The 13,243-nt window shown below is 28.8% G+C and overlaps 1 protein-coding gene and 1 long non-coding RNA gene across 5 annotated transcripts in view; one reads left to right on the forward strand and one right to left on the reverse strand.

The window, feature by feature from the left end:
* The window catches only part of LOC106681579 (uncharacterized), a 50,648-nt gene extending 45,200 nt beyond the window's left edge, over positions 1 to 5,448 (reverse strand). The window contains exon 1 of one of the 3 annotated variants that reach the window (XR_001343273.3): positions 5,228 to 5,448. This is a non-coding gene — a long non-coding RNA (uncharacterized lncRNA). The remainder of the gene's footprint in view (positions 1 to 5,227) is intronic. The other 2 variants (XR_002945723.2, XR_001343272.3) reach the window with 2 other exon arrangements.
* Positions 1 to 13,243, forward strand: part of Gdap2 (ganglioside induced differentiation associated protein 2) — a 96,613-nt gene that overhangs the window by 50,444 nt on the left and 32,926 nt on the right. The window lies entirely within an intron of this gene.

The raw sequence follows: 13,243 nt of genomic DNA on the forward strand, positions 1-13,243 counted from the left end.
TCTAGAGATATATTTTTTCAAAAATCCAACAATTTATACGAACATTTAACATTTTGTGTTTGTTTTGTCAAATATCATAAAATCTACTACTCCTATAAACATAATCAACTATTTTACTAAATAATTCAAAAACACTATCCAAATTATAGTCTCAAAACATTTATTTCATCTACACGTCCAACGTTTCGGCCATCTTGAGGGACAATCTTAATTTACTATGAGACATATCATTTAATCATTTTAAAAAACTCCATACAGGCTATTCTGCCCAGGTCTAAACATTTATATCTATTATGTCAAAAATACATTAAAAATCACAGTCTAACTATTTCTCTTTTACCACTATTTTATACACTTAAGAGTGATTTTTAATGTATTTTTGACATAATAGATATAAATGTTTTGACCTGAGCAGAATAGCCTGTATGGAGTTTTTTAAAATGGTTAAATGATATGTCTCATAGTAAATTAAGATTGTCCCTGAAGATGGCCGAATTGGCCGAAACGTTGGACGTGTAAATGTAATAAATGTTTTGAGACTATAATTTGGATAGTGTTTTTGAATTATTTAGTAAAAAATTTGCCAGTCTCAAGAAAGAATTTTAAGATTATAAATAAATAATCAACTATTTTGTAGTAAATTTAACTAGCTTTAATTTGGCGCAGGCAGACATTTGTACGTTGTTGTAAATGGTTTTCGAAATGAAGTTTTTCATAAATCAAATTTATTTTCGGAACAACTATAAATCACTTTATTTTAGGAAATATTATGAAAACTACTATCAAAATTATTCCTTGTTTTTCAATATTGATTATATAACAAATTTAACATTCATGAAATGTAAATATATATACATACATATACCTATAGAGCTGTTAAAGTTTTTTTTCTCCAAAGTTAGGAACATTTGGACAGATTCATTAAATATGTTTTTAGTTATCAATAATAAAAAGAAATAATTCTATACTAAAAAACATACTAATAATAAAATAAGAACGATAATTTTGCTCATAAAATATAAAAATGCAAATAAAAAAAAATACAAGTAAAATTAAACTAATAACCCCACAAAGATAATTGCTACGTATTTTTTTATTCTGAATCAAACCCTGATATACGATTAGAAACGACAGTTTAGGAGTTGACGTCACATGACTTTAACAAAAAATAAAATATTTAAAACTCAGAAATATTTATATAACTCGTCATAATTAATAACTTAAATGATGTTTTTATAATCTTGTATTATCTTGGAATAGAGAAAGTATGAAAGAGACATGAAGTTACTCAAGATTTATTTTGATATTCTTTTTCATCACGCGTTTCCTGGAAACAACATTTTTTACCTTGTGCAAAGAATTCTTAGAAAAAAGCTATCGATCTGTATAATCAAGAACAACAGGAAAACGGTGTAAGCAGCTGAGTTCCATAACTAAGTATTATTCCTTTTTGTTTCCAACATATATAAAGTTTTTTATCTTTTCATTTATACTTCGCCACCTCAAAAATAAAATGGTGGTTGGAGAGAGAAAAGTTGGGACCCCCTACTTCTATAATACCAACTCAATTCATGTTCAAGTTTTCAACCGTATAACTCAATACAAGAGCCCAAGAGGAGATGGCAGTTATCTCACCCCAGTTTTTGATTACTTTATTGAAAACTATGTATAATTAGTAGTAAAAATTGTTGAGTCTGCCAAGTATAGGTAGGGGGAATAAAAAATGGCTGCTGTTTCCAAACCTTAAAAAAACATTAATTTTTCATCTGGAGATAAATACCTTACAAATTATTAACACTATAAAACCTAATAGAACATTATTTAAAGTAGAGTGAATTTGCTAAAATATGAACTTTAATATTATTTACTATTTAAGTTCAACAGTTCCCGAGATATAGCTTATTAAAAAGCAACATTTCATAAGAAATACTCTGAAAAATGGGAAGTTAGTGAATTTAATTTGACAAGACTCAAATCGATTGATGAAAGATTGTGCCTTGTTTGTGATGATTTACAGTTACGAAAGATTAATATTCTGACTGTATTTTATAAACATGACCAAAATTTATGTTTATTTTGTGATTTTGGTTGTATCTAAAATTTTATTTATATGATTGAAACGTTCTTGTAATTTATGCAATAGGAAAAGGAAATCTAATATCCAATGATTTTTTTTTTTAATTCCTTGTATAGATAACTTATTTCTTATTTTAATAGTTATAAATAAAAAAAATATTTAAAAAGTAAAGAACCTATTTTTTTTTCGTATGAAACTCAAGTTTTGGCTCCCGATACTTTTGTACTGAATGAAGCAACCGGCTTATAGTACAAGAGCCCAAGAGGAGAAAAAAGGCAGTTATTTCACCCCAATGTTTGATTACTTAATGGAAACTATGTATAATTACTAGTCAAAATTGATGAGTCTGCCAAGTATATGATAATACAAAATGGCGGATATTTCAAAACATTAAATTTTTAGTTCGGAGCTCCACATCTTTAAAATTATCAACAACACTAAAAAACCTGATACGACATCATTTAATGAAGATTAAATTTGCTAAAATATGAGACCTAATAAAGCTATTTACGTTCAATAGTTCTCGACATATAGCTTTTTAAAAAGCAACATTTCATAAAAATGTACTGAAATATCAGTAGTTAGTGAATCTATTTTGAGAAATCTATTACTATAAAACATTTCATAAAAGAGGTTCTGAAAAATCGGAAGTTAGTGAATTTAATTTGAGAAATTGATATCTCAAAAACAATTCGACGTACATATGTTTATTAGCATTCAAATCAAAGGTAGTTTTTAGTAGTTTATGACGTTAATCTTCACAGGAGTAGTAGTTTTCATAATATTTGACAAAATAAATTCACAAAATGTTGATTTCTGGTTGTTAGAACAAAAGTTTTGATTTATGAAAAATATATCTCAAGGACCATACGTACAGATGTCTGACAGCAATCAAATCAAAGCCGTCGAAATTACTATGAAGTAGTAATTAGTTTTTATGATATGAAATTTTTTCCGAACAAATAGAAATCAATTTATTTTAGCAAATATTATAAAAACTACGAAGATAAACATCATCAAATACATAATATTACGTTAAACTAGCTTTAATATGAGTTATGGCTGGCATCTCTTAGGCTAATATACTTTTTTGAATTAAATTTTTCCATAAATTAAAACTAAAAATCTTAACAACTAGAACTCAACAATTTGTGAATTTTTTTGGTCAAATATAAAAACTATACTATATACATTATAAACTACTTTATAGCACATTAAACTAGCTTTAATTTGAGTTCTAATTGACATCAGTACGTCTAATAATTCCTGAGATATAGTTTTTCCAAAATTACTGATTCTTTGAATAATTTATATTATGATGTTTTAAAAAACTTTATCTCGAGAACTATTTAGGGCTCATATTTTAGGAAATGTACTATACTTTAAATGATATTTCATAAGGTTTTATATTATTATATGTAGTTTTTATGATGAAGCTCCGAAAGAAAAATTAATATTATTTAACCCTTGAAGAAGTTTGTTGGGGGGTGCGGTCAGCAAAGAACAACATAAATAAACAAAACCATATTTATTTATTTTATGCCGGCGTTTCGACCTGAGTTTCAGGTCTTCATCAAGGGTTGTGGCGTAGAGGGAAGATTGTGAAGACTGATAATATTATTTAACCTTTTGCTTCTTCAAAAGGTTAAATAATATTAATTTTTTTTTTCTCCCTCACAATACTTGGTAGACTCATCAATTTTCACTAGTAATTATGCATAGTTTTCATTACAGTAATAAAAAATTGGGCTGAAATAATTAACTTATTTCTCCTCTTTGGGCTCTTTTTTAACGAATTTTTTTAGGCCAACAACCGTTACGAAAAACGTTTTGGTACTAATGGTCTAAAAACAATCCTATACTGAATTTCAGCTCTTTTGTTCCATGAAAAAAATATAAATATTTTTAAATTATGTATTGTTAAAATTGTTTTAAGTAATGAAATTTCATTATGTGATGAGATGGAGGAAAAAAAGATTAAGAGTTATTATCTAACTACTAACGAGAGAGAGTTATTATCATCAATGGGCTTAAAAAAAAAATTATATTCTTAGAAAACCAAAAAATGAAAGCAATATATAAAATCTAATTTTTTTTTTATTAATATTCTATCTCCCTGAAAGAATTCTAATTAACAAAAAAAATAAATAAGTGTGACGGCTTTTTTTTTTACGCTTATATTAATATATACATCACTTATTGATTAAGTACTGTGTTGTATTGTAATGTTTACATAATGTATGAGTTAAATTAATATCGGAGAATTTTTTTTTATACATTAACGTATTAATGGGGTGTCCCGCTTTACTGGCTATGTCACACCCCCAAATTGGACGGATATGAAGGTTCGTTAACAATTTTTATTAAATTCGTTAAATCAATAATAAATTTATTGGTCTTTAAATCAGATAGGTTTATCCTCTTTGAAAACTATTTCATGACAGGGCTTAAATGCCGAATTTTCAAAACATCTTCCTCTAAAGTATTTTTAATTTTTTTTATTTGAAATGATCAACCATTTCGTATTGTTATCCGTAATAAAAAATGTATAAATATGAACTATGAATAAATTTTATTATTAACTTAGGGAGAAAAGTAGAGAAATAGTAACAGCAGTAAAGTTTAGGCTAGGAAATTAAAAAAGTTTGTTCTGTCCCGATCGCAATAATAATAATAATAATAATATGTGATGATGATAATATGAAATTATTATTATCTTATACAGTTTTTTTTTTTAAAGAAATTTAATTTAATATGTCAAAAATATTTTTTAAAAACATTAAGGAACATAAATTCTCAGGGATCGAGTGTTGAAACAAATAACTTCTTAATAGGGGTCAGTCCTTTCAATAATATTATAATTTTCTTGAAAGTAATTGATAATTTTATTACATTTAATTTCTGTTTCCATAGATAAAAATATGTACACGATATGTTAGGTTGGTGCATATGTAATGTTGAATATATAAAACTGCATATCTTTGTTCACAAGCTGTGTATTTAACCAAAACATGTTCTATTGTATACGAATAAACATGATAAAAATAATTCTAATGAAAGAAAGATTAACCTCGTTTATTAAATATTTAAGTAGTATTATAATAACTTAATTAAATTAATCCTCGTTATTAAATTATGCACATAACATACCTGACCTAGTATCCATTTCCACACATAATCAGTTGAGCATTGCCATGAGAAGTTCTATAACCCGATGAACTCCTTGATCCGATCTATTCCAACACGAGTTAGCTAGCCGCTCGAAGGCTGGCTCACGGAACGACTGCGGTGGTTATGGCAACCAGTCAACAGCCTTGACTCACCTGGCCATACTAGATCCTGAACGAGGCCTCGTTGCGATGTCTCCCTTGTCGGAAGATCTGCCCGACGACTGTGCAGAGATCAGGTAACAATATATGTAACAATAACGAGTCGCAACATATCTGTCGGATCTTAGGAAACGTTCGTGTGACTGAATAAGTAGCCAGTTCATTTCATGCCTGGCACCATCTGGCATAGTATTGAATAGCTACTTCTCTATCCAAGGTCGTATATATTAGAAACGGTGATTTAAAAAAACCCATAAGTCACCGTTACCGAATTTTCGGAAGACAGTTCAAACCTAATTTGGTTCAGGGGAAACCAAAACTACTCATTATTGAAATATACTGATTCTGAACCTATTATTGGGGCATTCATCATCTTTAGTTTGACATGTTAAAGTGTGTTAAATGGAGGGAAAATATCCTTATTTTAGCATGTTAAAACGACATAACTTATAACATGGTTAAGAGTCTGCTACTAGGTTTGTTAAATGGATAATAACGCCAAACTTACCACAACGTCCACTTTTCAATTAATTTAGGCATCTTGTCATAAATTACTTTAATCAAAACTTATGAGTAAACAATAACATGGAGTTTAGGAAGGAAAGGTTATAAAAGAAGTTGCTCGGAAAATCCGCTATGAGCTCTTATGCATTTAACATTTAACATGACTTTAAATAGGGCTGCTTACAATCATTTCACATTTAACATAACATAACATAACATACCCCTATTATTAGGATATTCGTGATCTTTAGTTTAATATGTTAAAGTCTGTTAAATGGGGAAATATTTCCTTCTTTTAGCATGTTAACATGATATAACTAACATGGTTGAGAGTCTGTTAATGGAGATTGACGTCACGAAAAATACTTGTTTTGGGCGTTCTTGAAACTCTAATAAAGTAATGAATAAAAACAATGAAATTTTTAAGGGTTTTGAAAAAAAAAAGGTTACACAGTTGCCTAGAAAATCCGCTAGGAGCTCCTCTCCACGTAGCATATAACATGGACTTTAAATTGGACTGGTCACAGTCCTATATTTATATCATTTAGCATGTTAAAACTTATTATATTTAACACATCATGAATGCCCCTTGTGTTACCAATTAAAGCTATTAAATTCATCTTATATGTATATATGATTTACCGTATTTTTTAAAATATGAAGGCGATGGTCGGCTGTGCATTCAAAAGAAAACAAAATAAGTTAACAACTATTTATTTGCGGATGTTTCGGCCCACATTGTTGACTTTTTTTTTGTTGTGCCGACGTTTCGACCTGAATTCCCTTCATCAGGGCTAAAAAAAACAAATTAGAAATAACCTTAAGTACAGAAACATAAAAATAAAATTAAAGCAAACTTAAAAATATATATAACAATAAATTAATTGTACAGTAGTTTATATTAATAGAAGGGGAAGTATAATATTGTAGAGGTAAGAATTATTCAAAATAATTGATAAAAAAAATTATTAAATACTAAGAGTGTAACCATCTATTTACATGAACACTGCCCGTTTTTAATAATATTTTTATCATTTATTTTGTATATTCTTAGCTATACAATATTAGACTTTATCTTCTATTAATATCATCTACTATCTAATTAAGGTTATAATCTCGTTTTGTTTTTCAATCCAGATGAAGGCCTGAAATTCAGGTCGAAACGTCGGCACGGCAAATTTTGTTTATTAGTGTATCTTTACCGACTATTTTACTCATTTTTTTATTATGTCCTGTCCGCTGGATAAAATAGACTTAATTATACAAAACTAACAGCATTGTTAGTCTTTGGGTACTTATGTAGATTGTTGGCGATTAGAAGCTCTATCGGTAGCTGAGTTAAGAAGCACTGCAGTGTAGTCTTATCAGTTCTATGTTTACCTGGTTGCTTGGTTACTTGAGGGCCGTATTTAACATAGTGGCGACTTCAGGTCTCTTTAGATTATTTTCCAAACAAGTTTGGGTCAAGAACAGAATTAAACAGTATACTGTTTAAAATCATTATTTATTTAATATTTGAAAGGTAGCAAACTTCTAGTCTTTGCTAGAGACAATTTTTTCGATTCATAAAAACATCATGAATTACTTCTTAAAAATATATTTTTACTTTCACTTTTACCTATATATAGAATATATTTCAAGGGAAATTATTGTGATATTTGTGAAAAGTGGAGAATTGCGGGTAATAAAATAATGGGTCAGGCGCGTACGAAATAATCGAAGGCGCATCAAATTTGTTTTAAAATTTCTTTCTCAAAATTCTATTTGTTTGAGAAATTGAATTAAATTTGCCCAAGTTAGAAATTTTTTTTTTTTTTAAATTAATGTACATCAAATCCTCCGGATAGAGTGATAAAACAAATCAATTCCTTACACGGAATCTTTTCTGTAATATTATGATTATTTTTTTTTATTTCTTCATTTTTTTAATTAATTATTTTATCGCAATTTGTTTTTGTTTTCGTAACTAAAAATATAAGAGCCTTGAATAAGTTAATTAACACATTGCAAAAAATAAAGGAAATGGACTAAACAATAAAAACAACCATTTAAATGGCTCTTATGAGAAAAATAGTGCTTCCGTTCAAAGCTGACCTCCAGAGGCATGTCTGATTCCGGTCCTATATTATTAAAAATAATAATAATACTTAACCTAGATCTGCACTAATACAATGATCCTCCTATCTACGTTTTGCTCTACCCTTCGGACGTCATCCTGCTGTTTCTGGCGCTCATATCATTAACCGTGATGACATTACTTCAATTATTCAGGATTTTTTTTTGGAAAGAAATATCACTTACTCCAATGAGGGGTAGTTAGTTATGATGGCTCATGAAACCTTGGTTCTCACAAGGAAACAAGGGGAAAGACATCATTCACACTTATAATATGACGAATCCTGGAATTTGCAATAGCTATTTCCATAAAACAGGCATGACTGGAACTTGTAGCGGTAACGAGACCCTTAAACATATTATACTCGAATATCCGGCATACAAAAACAACGAAAGATATTGTTCAAAGATCTAGATACAAATCAAAATACTATTTATAATTGCTATATTTAAAGTAACTGACTTTACAAAAATATGTTATATCCATAAATATTTGAAATCTTTAATCAAAAATGTAAAACAGATATAGTTAATGTATAGTATATTAGTAAATCACACTTATTTTACTTAATAATTTATAGCAGTAACAAATATAGGATACGCAATTAATTTTTTGCTGTATGGTATAAACCAATGTGACGTACACCAACGAAAAAAAAAACCCTTAACTTCCTACAATTACGTCACAAATAAACTCATTCATAAAGACCTTAACATCCCATTCGTTGCAGATTTGACCCAAAACAGATATGCGTCTTTTTATTCCAAACTCCTTAACCATCCTAACCCATTAATTCTTAATCTTTCATCCTTAACAATCTCTGGTAATCCTCCGAGGCGTATGAAAAGAAGATGGCCACGGGACCTTCTAGTTTATATTAATGTTTGAAGTACCACCAATGGGTGGTTCCTTCCCAAGATTTTCAAGTGTATATGAAATATACTACATATTTACCTATTGTATTATTTTGTACATTTGTAAATTACAATAAATAAATAATTTAAAAAAAAAAACAAAAAAAAAACTTCCTACATAAATCCGTTCTCCAGGTATGATTTTTTTTAAAAAAAAAGGTTTTCCGGGAAAACCACCTTTTTTCAAACAAATCATTATTTATCTCTGTAAATGAAGATTTCACAATTTTTGTCTCCATTTTTATGGGATCTAAGACTAATATCCTACAAGATGGGTACTAATGTGTTGAAAAATGTCCCTTTATTAGCGTAGTTAATTTTCGAGGTAAAATCTTCAGTTGCAAGCCTACCTTCTACGCCACAACCCATGATGAAGACCTGAAACTCAGGTCGAAACGTCGGCATAAAATAAATAAATATGGTTTTGTTTATTTATGTTGTTCCTTGCTGACCGCACCCCCCGACAAACTTCTCCAATCATTAATCTACGGTCAACTATCTACACCTCATTAAAATCTTAAAGATTTTATAGAAGTTGCTTCATTTCACCCAACTTTGCGAAACTGGTTTCATTTTGAAGAGGCATTGAAATATTATTTCTGTTCTAGTTTTGCTATCTCGTATCTAGTTTTTTTTTTCCTTCCGAAGTGTTTGTATAGTGGATTACTAGTGCAAAAACAGTATTATTTATGAATTATTTTTATTATATATATAAATAGTTAACCGTATAATTTCAAATTATGAAGAAGATGGTCAGGGTTGCTGTCCAAAGATAAACAAAAATAGTTAACAACAATTTATTTTCCAGTGTTTCGCCCCACTTTGTGGAACACACCACGGGGCTGTTCATGTTGATAGCTTTAGTGACTTTCTTAATGAAAATCACTAAAGCTATCAATATCCCCGATGAAGCTCTACGAAATCCATTAATACCTAAATCTCACCACATTTAATTGTAAAGTATTAACGTGTTTGATATATTACTCTAACAGAAATTACTTAAATAAAATAAAATATAAGCTGTTGGTAGCTTTAGTAATTTTCATTAAGAAAGTCACTAAAGCTATCAACTTGAACAGCCCTGGTGAAGCTCTAAAAAGTGAGGCGAAACGTAGGAAAATGAATAGTTGTTAACTATTTTTGTTTATCTTTGGACAGCAACCCTGACCATCTTCTACATAATTTATTTTTATTATTTTTTTTCAATAAAACTTTACTTTTTTTATTAAATTTATTTCTGTTTGAATAATATATCAAATATGTTACTACTTTGGCGATTGAATGTGGTGAGATTTAGGTATGAATGAGGATGATTTATTAATCAATCTTACATAAATAAGCAAATAAAATAGTCATCAAAGTCATTTTTATTTTATTTTATTTAAGTCATTTCTGTTAAAGTAATATATCAAATATGTTAATACTTTGTGAATGTGGTGAAATTTAGGTAAAAATGAGAATGATTTATGAATCAATCTTAAAAAAATTAATACATAAGATGGCCCTCTAAATTATTTTGCTTGCTTTTGTTTTATTTTATTTAAGTCATTTTTGTTGGATTTACATATTAAACATGCTAATATTTTTCGATTGAATATGGTGTGATTTAGGTATGAATGAGGATGATTTATGAATGAATAAATACATAAAATGGACATTAAAGTCATGTTAGCTTCCATTTATAAATAAGTTATATTACTGTTAAAATAATATGTGATTGAATGTGGTCAGATTTATGAATGAGGTTAGGGATACATGAAGCGGTATGAGGAAAATATGACCGCATAATATCCCAGAAAGAATAAAATATGTTTCCACAGTTTAAGGACGTGAAACCTTATTCTTTTTAAATTATGGATTTCTTTTCGCTAACAGTTTTACGTTTTATGAAAACTTTTAAGATGGTATGGTTGATGATTAACGAACCTTCTTTAAGTCAGTTCGTTTGTTTTTCTGTAAAGTTATTTATTCGTTGCTATCGTCAATTCAAAGTGGTTGTTTTGATACGATTTTGTAAAATAAATTGCATTAAATATTTTGTGTTTTATTAAATTGGGAAATTTCTCCAAAAGTCGGGAACATTAATTAATTCGATTTTAATATTGCATATTTTAAACTCTGGAATGTATTTACACTCAATTAATAGAATTTTAATATCCAGTCTTAAACTAGAGTTTATTACTAATCTGTAGATTACGAAAATTCTTTAATTAATTAAAAGACGTAGAATACAAATGTTTATCGGTTATATAAATATATCAACTGAGCCCAAACGTGTGTACAAGCCCTTGTCTAAACACCCTTTTATTTGTGCAAAAAAACCTGTAAAATATAAAATAGACATGTATTATTAAATACATTATGTGAATGAGGATATAATTCAAAATATGTACTACCTTTTTCTACCGTGGGTATTTGAAGATATTAGTGATATAATTATAGATATATATAATACATAGATGTATTGAGATCGTTCTGTGAAACTCTTACTATAATATCTGGAGGTGAGGGGCCTCCACGAGATGATTAGATGTGAACAGATAAATAATTAAATAAATAAAAGTAAGAATAATAAAGTGGATACCCTTAATTGGGTAAAAATCTGGCTGTCGAGCGTAATTCTGACTAAATCACCTCGTTGCACAACAGTTGGTTTAGTAGTAGTACTTCCTTACAAACTACTGTACCCTTAACCCTTCATGGGTCTCAGCAATACAGATTTTAATTTTTGAAATGATAAATAAAAATAAAAAGACGAAGAAAAGAAAAGAGATAAATTAAGACCTTTTATTTATTTATTTTATACCAGATTGGCCTAGTGGGACTATATTATTATTATTATATATATAACAGTTATGGGGGGGGGGTATAGTCTCGTACCAAAGACACCCCTAACTATATACAATGTTATAATTAAAAAAAAAAAGATAATATAAACAGATAAGAATAAAGCTTCTTAATAAAAGAGAAAAGTAAAATTTATAACAAAAAATAATGACTCTTGTAGACATAATAAAACAAACAATTGCCCTCTAATGGTAAAAAGAAACAAGTTAATTTGTAAAAGGGACGAGAGAAGAGAAAAAAATAAAAATAAATAATAATAATAAGTAAATTAGAGGTAGTGTGAATAATGAATTTATAACAGAATATCCTGCAGCAGCCTGGGCTTCAGTCTTCGGGTTGAGGTTGGGTTTCGCAGGTTGTAGGTCACTGCTCCTTTAACTGTCGGCAATTGGGAGTGGAACTTCATGAACCGTTTTTTCATGTAATTTTTTTGTATTTCCGGATGCAATTGGCTATTTCTTATGACCCAAGGAGCATTATTAACTGCGATCCTTAGGACTTTATTTTGAAAAGATTGTAGTTTCTTCCTTTTTGTAAAGGATGCCGATCCCCAAACTCATAGAGTAAATTCGTGGAAAAGTCATTTTTAAATAGTCCAATTAATGTCGGTGATTCATTCCTTTGTTGTTACGGAACTCATTTTCTGCCATGGCTCATGGTGAAAACGTGTTTGAGGTTTTCCTGTTCCAGATCTGGTTTTCCTTCAAACAGCTTCACATAGTAGTAAAATGGCGTAACTACTTGACTCATGTTTATTGCAGCCTATGAACTGGACTGCCCATGAAGCCGTGAGTCACTATGGGGTATTGTCGTGTAGTCAGTTATTTATCAATGAAACTACAGACCTGTCTTTCCTAATAGGAAATAAAATTTTATTTTGTCAACAAGAACATTTATCCTTATTCATTTACTGGAATTACTAGATTTTTTTTTTTAATATCAGTTTATATAGATAATTTTATTACTCATTATAGTATCATAAAAGGAGAGACAGAAAATACATGGTAGTCATATTTGTTTATTTTTGTTATTTTAATGTTATATTTTTTATTCCCTTTCTTCAATATATTTTTCATTTTAATTTTATTTATTTAATATAATTTACAACTGTACAAAGTAATACAATAAGTAAATATGTTGTATGGTTCATATACACTTGAAAATCTTGGGAAGGAACCACCCATCGGTGGTACTTCAAACATTAATTTAAATTAGATGGTCCCGAAAACTTAGAAGTAAACAGTAATATGAAGTTTTGGAAGAAAAGGTAACTAAACAAGTTGCTCAGAAAATCCACCAGGAGCTCTTCTCCATTTACCATTTAACATACCTTCAAATAGGGCTGCTCACAATGCTATACTTATAACATTTAAGGGGTATTCATGATGTTGTGTTAAATGTTAAATGTTTTACCATGTTAAATGTTATAACTATAAGATTGTGAGCAGCCCTATTT

This window comes from Halyomorpha halys, unplaced genomic scaffold (genome assembly GCF_000696795.3).
Source record: "Halyomorpha halys isolate HHAL.00 unplaced genomic scaffold, Hhal_1.1 Scaffold349.1, whole genome shotgun sequence".
NCBI classification, from domain to species: domain Eukaryota; kingdom Metazoa; phylum Arthropoda; class Insecta; order Hemiptera; family Pentatomidae; genus Halyomorpha; species Halyomorpha halys.